Source organism: Notamacropus eugenii, chromosome 5 (assembly GCF_028372415.1).
Source record: "Notamacropus eugenii isolate mMacEug1 chromosome 5, mMacEug1.pri_v2, whole genome shotgun sequence".
Lineage (NCBI taxonomy): Eukaryota > Metazoa > Chordata > Mammalia > Diprotodontia > Macropodidae > Notamacropus > Notamacropus eugenii.
The window spans coordinates 49023062-49037905 of record NC_092876.1 but is presented as its reverse complement, the minus strand read 5'-3'; the positions used below and the strand labels follow the sequence as shown (position 1 = coordinate 49037905).

General features: G+C 47.6%; 1 protein-coding gene across 2 annotated transcripts in view; it reads left to right on the top strand.

Annotated features, from left to right (window-relative positions):
- The first annotated feature begins 3529 nt into the window (after positions 1 to 3529).
- Positions 3530 to 14844, top strand: part of CTNNBIP1 (catenin beta interacting protein 1) — a 51708-nt gene continuing 40393 nt past the window's right edge. The window contains exons 1-2 of one of the 2 annotated variants that reach the window (XM_072608803.1): positions 3530 to 3833; positions 11175 to 11251. The gene's annotated coding sequence lies outside the window, so the exon portion shown is untranslated. The remainder of the gene's footprint in view (positions 3834 to 11174; positions 11252 to 14844) is intronic. The other variant, XM_072608804.1, reaches the window with a different exon arrangement.

Below are 14844 nucleotides of genomic sequence, written 5' to 3'. Positions count from 1 at the left end.
TAAGCTGAGAAATAAAAAGTTCAGTACTCACCGAACATAGAATTGAGAATCTTATTTGAAACTATTTCCTCCATACCCTCCATAGTAAAGGGTCTTAATATTTGGATCTCTTCTCAGGATTATGATTTTTAAATGCATAAAATAAAATATATGGGATTACAAAGGGAACCAATTATATAGAAATAATTATCAAAAAAATTTTTAAGGAACAACTACCTTCACAGAACCCAGGCTGACACCCTGCCCCCAGTCCTGCGCATGTGATGATCTAATTGCTCCAAAGGAAACAGTTACGAACTCAAAAACATGAACAGAGATATTAACATGAATACTTTGCAAGGCAGAGAATCCTGATGAGAAGTAGGTCACATCTCTGAAGGCTTTGTAATTATCCATTACAGGCTTATGGGTCAGTGAACCCTGGAGCCAAGGGAGTCCTTGAATTTTCCTAGAGTTGAAATCCTAGCTATAACATGCCCCCAAAGTGGTCATTGAGCCTACTCTGGGACACTTTTTGTGTTGAGAGACTGTTCTTACTCTGTCAGTCTATTTCACTGTTGAACAGGTCTTATTGCTAAAAAGAGCTGGTCTATAATTCTTCCCTCCCTCTCCCCTGGTCCTATTTCTGCCCTATCTGCAGCCAAATAGAACAATTCTAACCTCACTTTCACATGCCAGCCCTTGATGTATGTCAAGAAAATGTGTATATTTCATTAGCAGCCTGTGATAGTGGACAGGATGCAGTTCCAAACCTTTCTGTGACACTCATCATTTGAGAGACAAAGGGAGAAACCATTTAACCTATTTCCTCCTGTTGTTTGTGCTTTGTTTTTGAGGAGGACCAATTACATCATGATGTCTTGACTACTGCATAAATTAGATTTAAGTGAGGCAGAGTTGCACAGTCATCTGCCTCTCTCTTCCTGAATCCTGAAAGTCCGGTGGCAAGACAAAAGTCAGGGCAACTGACTGTGGCCTGGGATGATGTAGATGATCTTCGCATTTGCAAAGTCTATCAAGATCTAACTGCTCCACGGCACCTGCTTCAGTCACCTTCATGGCTGTTGGAACAAAGTGTTCTCAATGACCCATTCTGCCAGGAAAAGTCTTCACATGCTTGAGATAGACATCTCCCTAATTCACTGATGGGTTTGAGGCCTGTAGGTCACTCTCAGTCTGATTTAGCCCATCTGCTAAGATGGTTTTACTAGATTGTGGCTGATGTCTATGCTACAGCTTCTTGGAGCCACAGGTGAGAGCTGGGTGAATCAGGTGGACACCAAAGGTGGATGAGCAGCCCTGAAAAGGGTTCAGTAGCCCACTCACTAGACCTCACACTAGAGTCCTCCCGAACACCCCAAATAACACAGTTTTCTCTTGTAGCAGCGACTTCACTAGATAATTGTGAGACTCAAATGTGATACATACTTTAACACAACTGATTGATCAGAAGTTCTTAATCTTGTGTGTGTGTGTGTGTGTGTGTGTGTGTGTGTGATGGACTGTGGTGAATACATGGATCCCTTTTTGGTTAATTTTTTCTAAATTAATAATTGAAGGAAATGCTAAATTTCTTTTTAAAATTTATTTTTTTAGTTTTCAACATTCACTTTTATAAGAATTTGAGCTAGGAAATACTAAATTTCAATGAGAGGTTGTTTTTGCTGCTGTTGGAACAGCAAGATAGAGTGAGTCAGGAAGGCGAGTCTTTCCGAGCTCAAATCTGGCCTCAGATACTTATTACCTGAGCAAGTCACTTAACCCTGTTTGCCTCAGTTTCTTCATCTGTAAAATGATCAGGAGAAGGAAATGACAAACCATTCTAGTATCTCTGTCAAGAATGGGGTCACAAAGAGTCAGACAGAACTGAACAACCACAAATTAAGAATCGCTGTGATAGATAAATGTGTTTTGTTTGTTTTTAAGTTTTGTGAGTTCATCAGTATGAGTTCCCTCTCTACCAATGTGCTGAATGCATCATATGTGGGACTTGAACCCAGGACCAGTGTTTTCTCCCCTGAGCCAAACTGCCTCTCCAGTTATTGTTATTATGGCCACCCCTAGTTCTTAATCCTGATATGGCATGGTTTCCAGTCCCCTTCCCATCTCTTCTTTTTCCTCCATCTTGTGTGTGTGTTCCTCCTTCGTTGCTGAAGAAGACCACGCCATCAGAGAAATGATGACGTGACTTGCACTTGACTTTGTTTTGAGTGAAGGAGGGCTGTGCAGGTCACCAGCCTCACTTCTCCTCCAGAGTCATCTAAATCCAGTGACCAGATATTCATCAGGATGACTGGAGATGACCCAGGATGAGGCAGTTGGGGTTAAGTGACTTGCCCAAGGTCACAGAGCTAGTGAGTGTCAAGTGTCTGAGGTGAGATTTGAGCTCAGGTCCTCCTGACTCCTGCACTGGTGCTCTATCCACTGCACCAGCTAGCTGCCCCTCCTCTCCCTTGTAATGCTCTCCAGATGTGGAGCGCCAGTAGAATCGGCATCTCCAGGAAAGCTGCCTGTCAAGGAGGACAATCACCTCTGTGAATCTGTCAGTGCAGCCTCTACTGGCATTAGATCTTTTGGCTGCAAGGTCTTTTTTCACAAGAAACGTCTAATCACGTTTCCATTCCCCGCCCCCCCCCTCTGGCATACCCCTGCAGAGGAATCTTTGGACACAAGTTAGGTTTTTCATTTATTCCTACTCAACTCCATCCCATTAAATTGACCCCAGCTTTCCTGCCTGGCTCTCGAGCTCCCAATTCAAGGTCCATCATAGTGATTACTCCCAATTTATCCTGTATACAACTGTTTGTACACAGTTGTCTGCATGTTGTCTCTCCCATTAGTTTGTGAGTTCCTTCAGGGTAGGGACCTTCGTCCTGTCTTTGAATCCTCAGCTCTTGCCCAGCACACAGCAAGCGCTTAATAAATGCTTTTGTGGAATTGACTTGAGTTATTCCCTGCTCCCCCTCCCCCTGCACCAGGGCTAGTCTAATCAAACAAGTTCAAACTGGCTTTCTGGGCCCTTCCTGGTTTGGCTTTCTCCTGCTTTGAAATATAATTCTGTGCGTAGGAGAGGACATTAGTTTTACCGGATCACAGTGGCCCCAGAACCGGTGGTGATCTGCAGGCGCCATCCCCAGAAACTCCCTCACCGGACCCGCCCCCGCCCCGCCCCGGACACGCCCCCATCCAGGCCCCCTTCGTGCTCCCCGCCACTTCCCCAACCTCCCTGCGCTGCCCCGCCCTTTCCCCATCCAGACCCCGCCCCCGAGCTCTAGGTCACTCCTCCTTCGGAAGAAAGCGCCTGTTCTGCCTTCGGCCCCGCCCCTTCCCCGTGAGGCCCCGCCCTCCCTGCGGCAGACGTCTCCTCCCCTCCCCCCTGTTCCCTCTTACGCCCCGCCTCTTTCCCGTCCAGGTTCCGCCCCCTCCGGTGGAAGCTCCGGTCCCCTTCGAGGCCCCGCCCCCCGAGGCTGTCCAATCCCCGCCCCCAAAGCCTTCCAGTCCCTCCCCTAGGCCGGCGCGCCCTCCTCTCCACAGGCGGGTGTTGCTGCCGCCGCCGCCGCCACCCGCGCCGCGGCCTGTGCGGGGCCGAGGCCGCCCTTGGTCCGGTCCCTCCCCTGGCGGCCTGGCGCCTCCCTCGCGCCCTCCCCGGCGCGGTGACTCACGGAGCGGGAGGCGGAGGCTGCGCTGAGGCAGAGGCGGCCCGGCTGCTGCTGCTCCTGCTGCTCCCGCTGCCACCACCGCCGCCGAGCGGAGCCGAGCGGAGCCGAGCCCAGAGCGCGCCCCGGAGCAGGCTGGGCCCGCAGCCCCGCGCTCCGGCCCCGGGGCTGGCCCAGGTAAGAGGCGTGCGGGGCGGCGGGGCGGCCGGGCCCGGCGGGGAGCCACCGGCTCTTTGTCTCCCGGGGAGGGGCGGCGAGGTAGCGACCCGCCCCCGCCCCCGGGCTAGAGCCTGGCGGGCGCCTTGTCCCGCTGCTTCTGTCCCTTCCCCCCTCGAGGGCACACCCCCAATCTGACCAGCCCCCCTCCCCCCTCGCGGGCACACCCCCAATCTGACCAGCCCCTCTCCCCCCTCGAGGGCACACCCCCAATCTGACCAGGCCCCCACTCCTCCAGACTCTGTTCCTTCCCTTCCCCGCACCCGGTTTGCACACCCCGAATCTGATGAGGCTCCCTTTTCCCTTAGCTTCTGTACCCTTTCCCTCCCCGTGTGCACACCCGCATCCTGACCAGGCCCTCGTTCCTCCAAACTCTGTCTCCTCCCTCTCCCCCTGCACACCCTGAATCTGAGGAGGCATTTACCCCACCAGCCTCAATCCCCTTGACCCTCCCTGTGTGCACACCCCTCTCCTGACCAGATTTCCTTCCTAGCCTCTGTCCCTTCTCCCCCCCCATTCTGACCAGTTGGAACAAACACAGCTCCTCCTCCACCCCAAGACCAGGTCTTCTGACTACCCCTTAACCTTGTGCACACCCCAATTCTGGCCATGCTGGGCCACCAGGCCCCCTCCTTACAGCCTGGGCTTCTGTGCTCCCTTCTCAGCCACCCTCTTCCCCAACCTGGCTTTGACAGACAGGCACACTTTTCCCCAGACTGCCCCACTAATCCACCAACTACAACTTCAATGCTCCTCTCATCTGCCCCTGCCTTTCCTTGCCTTGCCCAGACCTCAGAGAGGTTCCCTGGTCATCTTTCCCATTACTATCTGCCTCTCCTTGCTCTTTCTCCATCCATTCACCCTTCCTGGCCTAACTTAGACAGACTTGTGTGTTCTCCCTATCCCTTCGCCTGACCCCTGTGTCTCATTCTCATTTTCCTGAATCTCTGTCTGCCCCTAATAGCCACTCTTCCATTGAAAAAATACAGATTTCCATTCCCTCCCACTTAGCAGAACAAATTTGTCCTCCGGCACCCTTCCTTTCCCTAAGTCCTCTGCACCCTCACCCATTACATGAACACACTTAGCTTAGTAGTCCAGATAGAGCTGTCCCCTATATTTCCCTTCCTTCTTTCAATCCCATCCTCTATCAGGAATCTCTATGCCTTCTCCCTCCCCATACAACACACACCTTGAATCTGTCCCGGACAGACTTCTCTCCCTACTCACTGACCCCCAGGACTGTGTGCCAGGCCTCCAGCTTCCCTCAATTCTCTTCTGTCACATGTACACATCTAGAACACACCTCACCTTGGTCATGTCTCAGCCAGATTTGTCCCCTAGTTCTGTCCCCTTTCCTGTGGCTCTTCCACTGCGTTCTTCTGTCTTATTCCTCCTCTGCCCCAACCTCAGCATTCTCCCTTCTCAACTCTCTGCTCACGATGCTGACCCTCACTTTAATGCACTACACACTTCTAGGACCCACTTGTCCTCATATCACCCCCTCCCTCTCCTCATGCCTATACTCAGGGCATCCAGCCTATGGAGTCCTCATCTGTCCCTGAGCTCCATCAAATCTCTCCATTCAGCCCTAGATCTCCCCCAGGCCCCTTGACTGCTTGGCTACCCCCACAGTGAGCAGTCCCTGTAGTGGCCATCTCTTCGGCCTAGAGAGGTCACACAGAGTCCCAGAGCGGCTATTTCTGCCAGCATTCTTCTCTCCCACCACACTCCCTGACCCCATCCACCCCACCACAGTGTCCAGGCTCACTGCTCTCTTAACACCCTTCTTTTTTCACTTGCACTTGGTCCCTCTGCTACCCTTTTTCCCTTCCCCAAATTCTTTGTAACTCCTAAAAATAACCCTGGTTCACCTTCCTGCCTTCTCCCTCTGTCCCTGCCTTCCCAGCCCCCCCAGGCTCCCAAGTTGGAGAGAGAGTCCTGTTGAATTTTTCAAGCTCTTCCCACTGCAGTCTCCTAGGGGAGGGGCCCATTTAAGACCGGTTTCTCACTTGTCTGACTAGAGATGACAGCACAGTGCACCTCTACAGCTAGTTCCCCCTTGAGCTTCTTACTGTTTTCCTCCTTGGTCTTAGGAAAGCCTAGAGGCCTGGGAAGTAGAACTGTGTTGGGCCCTGCTTCCTTCCCTAGAGTTCTCCCTGTCTAGCTTAGACCGAACTTGTCTAAGCAGTGCCTGCTTTGGCGCTGCCAACTTGGCTCTCAGGCAAGCGGTCCGGGGACTCCCCTCTCTGGCAGCAAATGAGAAGCATTATTAGCCCTGAGCTGGGAGGCAGCACCTCCCATCTGAAGTTCCCAGTGCCTCCTGAGTGTTAATTACTTTAGCTGGTGTCCTTCCTGAGGAATGGGTGGGAAGAATGCCTGGAGTCTCCCACCAGAGAAGTGGAGGTACAGGAAGCGCCCCTTGTGAGGGGCCTGTGGCCCATCTGGCTTAGGCCTGCCTGCCACTCAGGCCTACCCTCAGGCCCAGCTTGCCTTGTTAGCTTTTTGCTTTAACAACCACTGAGCTCCAGTGCCTGACATTTAAAGCCTCAGTCATATTGACCTCTTGGGCTGTAAAGTAGCCAATGAAATCAGCCCTGTCTGACCCAGAGCAGTGCTGTGCATGTAGTAGACTCAATGAATGAAGCAGGCAAGAGAATTCAGTGAAAAGAGGACTGGCTCTGGAATCAGAGGACCTGGGTTCAAATCCTGCCTCTGATACTGCCAGTATGACCTTGCACAAGTCCCTCTATCCTTCCTGGCTTCGTTTTCCTCCTGTGTAAGGTGAAAGGTTTGGACTGATGACCTCTGAGGTCCCTTCCAGGCTCTCAGTCTGTGATTATGTGTCTGAATTTGAAGTTGAAGTTTAAAGCTTTGTTCTGTTTGGCCCCAGTGGCAGCAGTAAGCTGGGATTGGGGTCCCAAGGAATCAGAGAGGCTAATTTCACCTTGATATGAGGAGAAAACTTACTAACAATTAGTGATGTCCCTAAGGGGAACTCATTGCCTCAAGTAACAGACTTCCCTGTCACTAGAGATCACTGGAGGCAGAAGATGAGTGACCCCTTTTTCAGGGATGTTGTAGATGGGATTCCTGCTTAGGTATGGATCACAGTGAATGACCTCTGAAGTGCCTTCCAGCTCTGAGTCATGGGTCATGAATGGTGCAGATTGTTCTTGGTGTGTTTAGCCCAGAGGCTCTAGAATGGGCTGGGGGGGGGGGGGGTGCCTTAGAGATCATCTCAGCCAGCCTCTGGGTTTTAGATGTGTGCAAACAGCCCTGCAGGGCTGAATTAACTTGCCCAGGGTAATATAGGAAGTCTACCACAGGGCCAGAATTCATGCCCAAGTCCCCTGGGACTGCATATTCCCTGTGTAGTTTGTGGGACGTAAGAAAACAAGGCCCTTCCGTGGGAAGTAGGGGTCCAGCCCATTGGAATGGGAAGAGCCACCAATGAAGACAGCCTGAGGAAAGGGGGAGGCTTTGGGAAGTACTAGACATCGTAACCTCAGTTTTGAGAGAAGCAGTTTCAGTCAGTTTTGGTGGGACTTGTGACCCTAGAATCATAGTTAGTTGATACGATGCTGGAAGGGACTTTAGAGACCAGAGATGTTGTGAGTTGCTCAGGGACACACAGCCATTTAGTGTCAGCATTTGAATCTAGGTCTTCATGACCCACTTTGGCACTCTGTCGTCATACCTGTCTTTATACTCTGACAATTTGTCCATGATTCCTCTAGTGTTTTAAATACATTTCTAGTGGGATCAGCGCTTGTATATTGTGATGGTATCTTTTCCTGACCCTCTTCACTTAGAGGAATTGAGTTAGAGGATGGTGGAAGGCAGAGCACTCCAAGAGGATTGTCCTCTGGCAATGTGACAGTTGCTTCATTTGAGAATGGAGCTGGACAGAGTGATCTAGGAAATGTTCTCATGGTCAGTTCAGGAGTTGGTGGGTGGAAACATTTGAGTGAAAATGAACTATTACCTAGCGTGAAACTGAAAAAATAAATAAAACCACCTCCTCTCTACCTATTTCACTAAGAGATGAGTAAGGCCCATTTAGGAGGTATGAAAAGAGGAGGTGGAACGGACCACCTTTGTCCCAAGAAAGCCATTCAGGACCAAGTGATCAAGATCTTTTATGTTCCCCCTTGAGCTAATCATGACTCATTGGCAAACCAGCTCTCTCTTGGGCTCTGGGGCCCAGAGATGTGGGAGCTCTTAGCTAGGTTGATGGAGATAAGCCAATGAAAGGGTGCATTTGGGGGCTGCAGGAATCATTGTGGTTTGCATTTCTCAACACTGCTAAGTTTTCAGTTTCTTGCTTGGCCTCTGCAGTGATGTTTGGTCATCCCACACCAAGGCTAAGGAAATACTGAGGCCCAGCTGTCTCCTCTTCTTTGCTTGTACCTGAATGTCTTCATGTTTCTCTGACAGTTTTGCTATTGATCTCGATTTGTATACTTTGTTTGCAAGTGGAGAGGGCAGAGAGAGGGAAGACTCCATCAATGTCCAAAGTCCTCTAAAGAGAGTCAGGTGGTTCTGTCACTTTCTGTTTGATCCCCTCAGCAGGAGCAGAGTTGTCATGAAGAAACATTTTCTGTCTTTGGTCACAGGTGACTGCAGATAGAGAGCTCAGCCCTGCATTCTGTGGATGACATGTCAAGTCTCAGAGCCCCACTTCTTAGGAATCCAGTCTTAGGTGGTGTGTGGACCATTGCTTAAAGTGGGTGTAGCAGACCAGCTTGTGATGCAGAGAAGTTAGGCTTTGAATTGATATCAAGTGGCCTTCTAGTACTTGCTTCTTTGACCTTTGGAGAACTGCGGGCAGGTGATCAAAGTTGACTTTCCTAGAGGATCCTAGACTTAGAGCTGGGAAGGATCTAGGAGCTTGTGTGGTTTCAGTCCCTCATTTTATAGATGAGGAATGAGAATCTGAACCCAGTTCCTCTCTTTCCAGAGGCATACAGTAAAAGTCACTTTCAGCATCCTGACCATTTCATTGACAGCATCTGAAACTCATCTTAGCCAGCAGTCACCTGTAGCAATGGAAAACATAAGGCTGAAATGAGATGAACGGGGTGATGGAGGTAGCTAGTGTTGCTTGGGTTGCTGGGTTGGTTTATTTGTTTTAGTCTTGTCTTTTGACTTGTCTCATCTTGTACTCTTGATCTTTCTTGACCTTTCTTTCTCCCTCTGGACATGGGGCTGATAATACTTTTTCCTTTCCTAACTCCCAGGAGCATCATGTTGTTTGAGCTCCACTGCTTTGGAACTCCTCTTATGAAAGGGGAGGGTGAGTAGTAAATGTTGTTGGATATTGTTATTAATAATTTATTGCATCCTGATGGCATAACCATCATTGAGGGAAAAGAATAATCCTGAAGAGGAATTTCGAGTCCAGCTCTAGTGTGGGTGGAGTTGGAGGGAGGGGAAGCTTCTAATTTGTTTTCACCTTCTAAACAATTTCAAGGAGTAAGTGTCCTGGGTGTTTTCCTTTACTTTTCATTCTTTACTGTCACTCCCCTGCAATCCTCCCTTCCACCCTTTAGAACTTTCTCTTATAGCAAAGAATAAGAAGTAAGTGAAATAAGCCTCTAACCACTGGACCCCATTTATAGTAGTCCACACTCAGAAAGGGAGAAAGCTTGGTTCTTTACCTATTTCCTGGGACCTACATGAAACATTGTACACTATCAGAATTCTCATGTTATTAGGGCTGGGTTCATTTGCATCATGATGATTCTGTATATTCTCTTTCTTTGTCCTAAGTGAGTTCACATAAGTTCTCCTTTTGGGGGAGGTGGTTCTTCCTTCACTTTGCACCTGTTTTTCCTTTCAATTACAGAAGGACTATCCTGAGTATGGATTGTCAGTTTTGTAGCATAGCAAGGGAGTCAGTAGAAGGCTCGTTGATGGACCTAGGACCTCTGAGCAGGGCATTGAGCATTTGGATTCTAGCCTTAGCTGTGTTGTCTCGCCATCCTCCTCATTCGCAAATGCTTGAGGCCTTGTGAAGTGATGGCCTGGGAGTCGTCTGGGTCCTGCCGCTGACTCTCATCTTTGGCAGATTGCTTCATCTCTTTGGTGTTAGTTTCTTCATCTGTAAAATGAGAGGAGTGAACCAGGTGGTTTCTTCAGGTGTGTTCTAGCGGTACCATGGCCAGATTCAGTGATTGAGGGAGCTACCTACTCAGAGGCTAGGAGCACAAAAGAGAGGAGACACAGATATAAGCACCCACTGACTTTAAGGAACTCGCAATGTAGTCAGGGCATCCTCTCTCTGAACTTACCATCTATGTTTCTTCATCTGTAAAAAAAGAACAGTGTTTGAAGGAAAAATTGGATGGCTAATGTTTTGGTAAGGATCCTAGGATCACTGAGTTAGGGCTGGAGGCCAGCCAGCCCAACCTCCTTATTGACAGATGGAAAAACTGAGGCCCACAGAGCCACACTGCCTTGCCCAAGGTCACAAGTGGGGCACGACCGAGATTGGAATCTTTGTATTCTAACTCCACAACATTATTTTATATCACTTCAGGGGTTTAGTGTTGGTGATAACAATGAGCTAGTATGGCCAGGACCAGAGTCCACATATAGATAATAAGCTTCAGCAGTGACATTTGTACCCACGTCCTCTGCCTCCACCTCTTGGGTAGAAAGGTAGGATCCGAATCCCAGGTTTCAGATCTACCAGGCTTCCCCTGCAGTGTTAGGGAAAAGAGAGCCCAGGCAGAGGGGCTCATTTGAAGTAACAAAAGTGGAAGTGAAGAGTTATCAGGTTAAACTTCATCTCGGTGAATTCATTGCATCATTAGATTATCGGTTCCTTGAGGGGAGGGAAGGACCCTCTTTTACTTTTCTTGGTACTTCTCTCAGCCTGGCATAATGTTGTGCATAGGTTCTTAATAAGTATTGAACTGAATTCAATTATCTTCCTAACAAAGGTATACTTTGTTTAGCCATCATTGGAAACAATCAGCACCTTGGCAGTTATCACTTAAAGGAGAGCTCAGTTCTATTAGCTGATTAGTGCCCTTCTGTTTAGTGAAGAGGAAATGTTGATGGTGATGATGATAAAATAGATACTGGGAAATTGCTGGTAGAATAGGGCCCCCTAAAGTTTTTGTTTAGGAACCTGGAATTTAAACTTGTACAGAGGATCAGACATAGTCTCTCTCTCTCTCTTAAAATTTTTTTTTCATTTGATCTTTTTTTCCAAGATTTTCTTGAGGGCTATTGATCAGATGCAGTCTTGTACATTTATTATGTAACTCCCATTAAACCTCTTTCCTCCAGGATTCTATTATCACTGCCAACGTCTGGTGGATCAATTTTGTCTCTGCCACTTGAGGACAGAAGGCCCACAGAAACAGGTAAGTTGGGGGGCTGAGGGTGCCTGTGCTCTCTGGTAGAATTTATTAGCTTCCTATAGTAGTTGTGAGTTTGGGAAACTGTATTCCTGAGCCCCCAAGCTTGAGCAGATGTGTTCATGGTATCACATAGTGGAGGAGAAGGCAGTGCCTGGAGGGACAGAATAGGGTCTGAAGGAGATTTTTTCCCAGGCTTACCCAGCACTATGTCCCCAAGTCTCTGGAAGGAGGCAGAACAGTTCAGTGAGAGGGCACATAGTGTTCTTCCTCTTGCCTTCCAGCCAGGGCTCAGGTGGATCAGGCAAAGGACTGGATGAGCTTTCCACCCACAATCTGCCCAAGAAGAACACACAGACCAGGGTAACATGGCCCATGGATGCCTTTACCCCCCACAACTGATGGATTGTTTCATGAAGGGCTCTTCATGCGACTAAGCTTCCATCTTCAAGCAGGAGCTTCAGAATGTGATTGAAGGGAAATCACAGAAGAAGAGAGAGTCCTGGGGAGTGCAGAGGAGAGCTGATTACCTTTTGTCTACATGAGCATTTGAAGCAAGTGAGAATGTGACCTAGTTTAAAATCAGTACATTCCAAGGTCTGCTTCAATTACATTTTGAGGGGGCCAAAGTACATTGAATTTTTGACAGTCCAAGTCAGTAAGCATTTATTAAGCACCTACTGTGTGCCAGGCACTATACTAAGTGCTGGAGACACAAAGAGAGGCAAAAACACAGTCTCTTCCTTTGAGGAGCTCACACTCTGATGGAGACAAACCTGGAGCCCTGGGAAGAACACTGGATTTGGAGTCAGAGGACCTGAGTTCAGAACTCTCCTGTGCCACTTACGAACCACGTGTGTGACTTTTAACAAGGCATTCACCTCTCTGGGCCTTGGTTTCCTCCTCTGGGAAGTGAAAGAATTGATCTCTAAGGTCTGGCACTAAATCTGTGATCATATGGTCCCATGATCCCTTCATGCAGGAATCAGTGGGTTTGTGTCCCTGAATATTTTCCCATGTGGCAGTTTCCTTCTAGGGCTCACTGAAGTGGAATCCAACTTGAACCAGTTGGCAGGTAGAGTTCTGAGTGGGGGTTTCTTTTGCTACCTTAACTCTTCTGCTATAGTCAGAAAAAGAGACACCTGCCAGGCCTATACAGCCTTCCTCATTATTGGGCAGGCAGCTCAGTTTCTGGGGCCTGTAGGCTGTGGTACTGGTAATGAGCCTCCAGGGCTCACAGAAAGGCAAGGTCACCAGAATCTATCTGGGCAGAGCTTTCTGAGGGACTTTCCTTTTCACCTTGACCATCTTTAACCTCCTGCTTTGCATTTGCTCTTAGCTCAGGGAGTTCGTATTTGGGAGATATCTTCTATTGCAAACCCAAACTCCTTTACTTTTTCCAAAGAACTGGACAATATCTGTTGTGTACTTTATCTAGGTTTCCCTGCTGACCTTTGGCTCCTGCTCCAAAGGGCCACCTTCTTTGGGAAGATCACATTTACGGTGGGCCTGAGCTTGCTGGTCAGCACTAGACAAGAACTATTTTGTTTACCAGTGACTTTTGAATGGTGAACACTTTCAATGGTGAATTACCATTTAGATCTGCTTTTTCTTCTGCTTTTGTGCTAGGAATTTTTTGCACAACAAAAAATGTGTGACCTAAATAAAATTTGTTTTGCAGAATAGTTCTAGAGATAGATTTTTGAGTGACTTTTGTCTTCAGTACGGGAACATTGCTTAATGTTACCTTAGAGATAAATTAACTTTTTTCTTTGGTCTTTCTGGTTGGGGTTAGACTAAGTGATTACGGTCTCTTTAAATTCAAAGATTCCAGGACTTCGTGATTGTAATTACATTAACTTTTCTCTAAGTAGCTTCCTGTTTTTTCTTTTCAGTTGAGAATTTATGTGTAAGAAGGACAAACCCAAAGTGTGCTCTCGTGGTACAGACTTGCCAAAAGCCTGCCAGGTTTCATTCTGGGAGTGAGATAATCTTTTTTAGCCCATAAAACCTGGAGTCATTTGACCTGGGAGCTTTTGCAAGCTAATTCCTGCCTATGGCTCCAGCTCCCATTTAATTTGGTGACTAATGGTTTCATGATTTTGGAAATGGGCAGTATAATTACTGATGGATAATGGGGATTTGGCATCTTAACCAGTTAATCAGGGTGTGCCTGATTCTGGGTGTTTGCACCTGCTTTGTCCATATCTTGTATCACCTGTGGTCTTGTTGCCTATCCTGGATACCGAAGCCGGTAAGTTACCTCCCTTTGGACCTGAAGTTCCTTATCTGACCAGAAGAATGTTTGAGTTGGCCAAACCCATCAGAAGCTTCAGTGGGGAATGAAGCTCTCCACTGATCACTCGAAGGTTTGGTGTGCCACCCTCCCTTTTTTTTCCTTCATCTTGGTGATGCATGTGTTTTTTCTCATCCTCTTGTGCCCACAATCCTAAGCTGCCAGGTTCCTTGCCTTCCACTCAAACATGAGTAAAAGTGTTGCAAAGACTAGGCTTTGCAATCTGTTAAGGGCTTTGGGTCATATGATTATGGTATCCTGCTTCAACTGTATAATTTATTGTATAAACTTACAAGGATTCTGACTTTCTTCTGTGTTTGAATTACTTTGTGTATCAAATTGTTAAATGCTTGGAGAGAGTGGAAACTGAGTCCTAACCAAGAGGGTTTCTTGAGCTAAGGTTTCCTTCCTCCTTGAATTATTTTATTTTGGGGTGTTAAGAGAGAATGGGAAGGGCTTATGCTTGTAATACACTAGGAGCAGTTATTCAAGCACAACTTATACTATAAATATACGTTTAACATTCTCATCTATACATATATAGTGTATGTATTTTTCTCCCTGTAAATTTGTAGTGTGTGTGTGCGTGTGTGTGCGTGTGTGTTTGTGTCTGTGTATATGCTTCAGTGATTCCAAAAATCTGTGACTTCCTGTGTGGAGGCACCACTCCCTTCAATGCACATTGATTGCACTCTTTCCCTCTTAGTAGGTGGCATCCTGGAATTTAACTACCCTATATTTATTTTCTTTATACTTCTGTGTGTACATACATATTGTTGCTCTTGTTCAAAGTAAGGTCCTTGGGGCAGGGACTGTTTGACTTTTGTCTTTGTGTCCCCCACACTGAGAATAATGCCTGGCCCACAGTAGGAGATTAATAAATGCTTGTTGATTGATTGATGATCTTCAAGAGCTGCTGCGGCCATAAAAGCCCATTACCTGGTAGCTATCTTCCTATGATGAGCATCTTCAAATGGTGCCAGGTGGATCCGTGGACAACAGACAAGATCTAATATGGGGCCTGCACTCTGTTTTTCTGGCTTGGTAAAACCTGCCAGAGCTTGTACTCTGCTGTCCTGGCCATTAAGAACTCCCTACCAAGAAGTAAGAACCAAACGGGTAGCTTGGCACAAATGATATTCTATAGCCAACCCCATTTTGAAAGTCACACAGTCTACGGAAAGGTATAGTAGAGAATACAGGATTTCACTGTGAGGTTGACTGTAAGAAACTAAAACAACATTGATTCAATAGAGCAAAACATCTCCTTAAAGCTTCTCTCCCAGTAGTGTCTACCATGCAT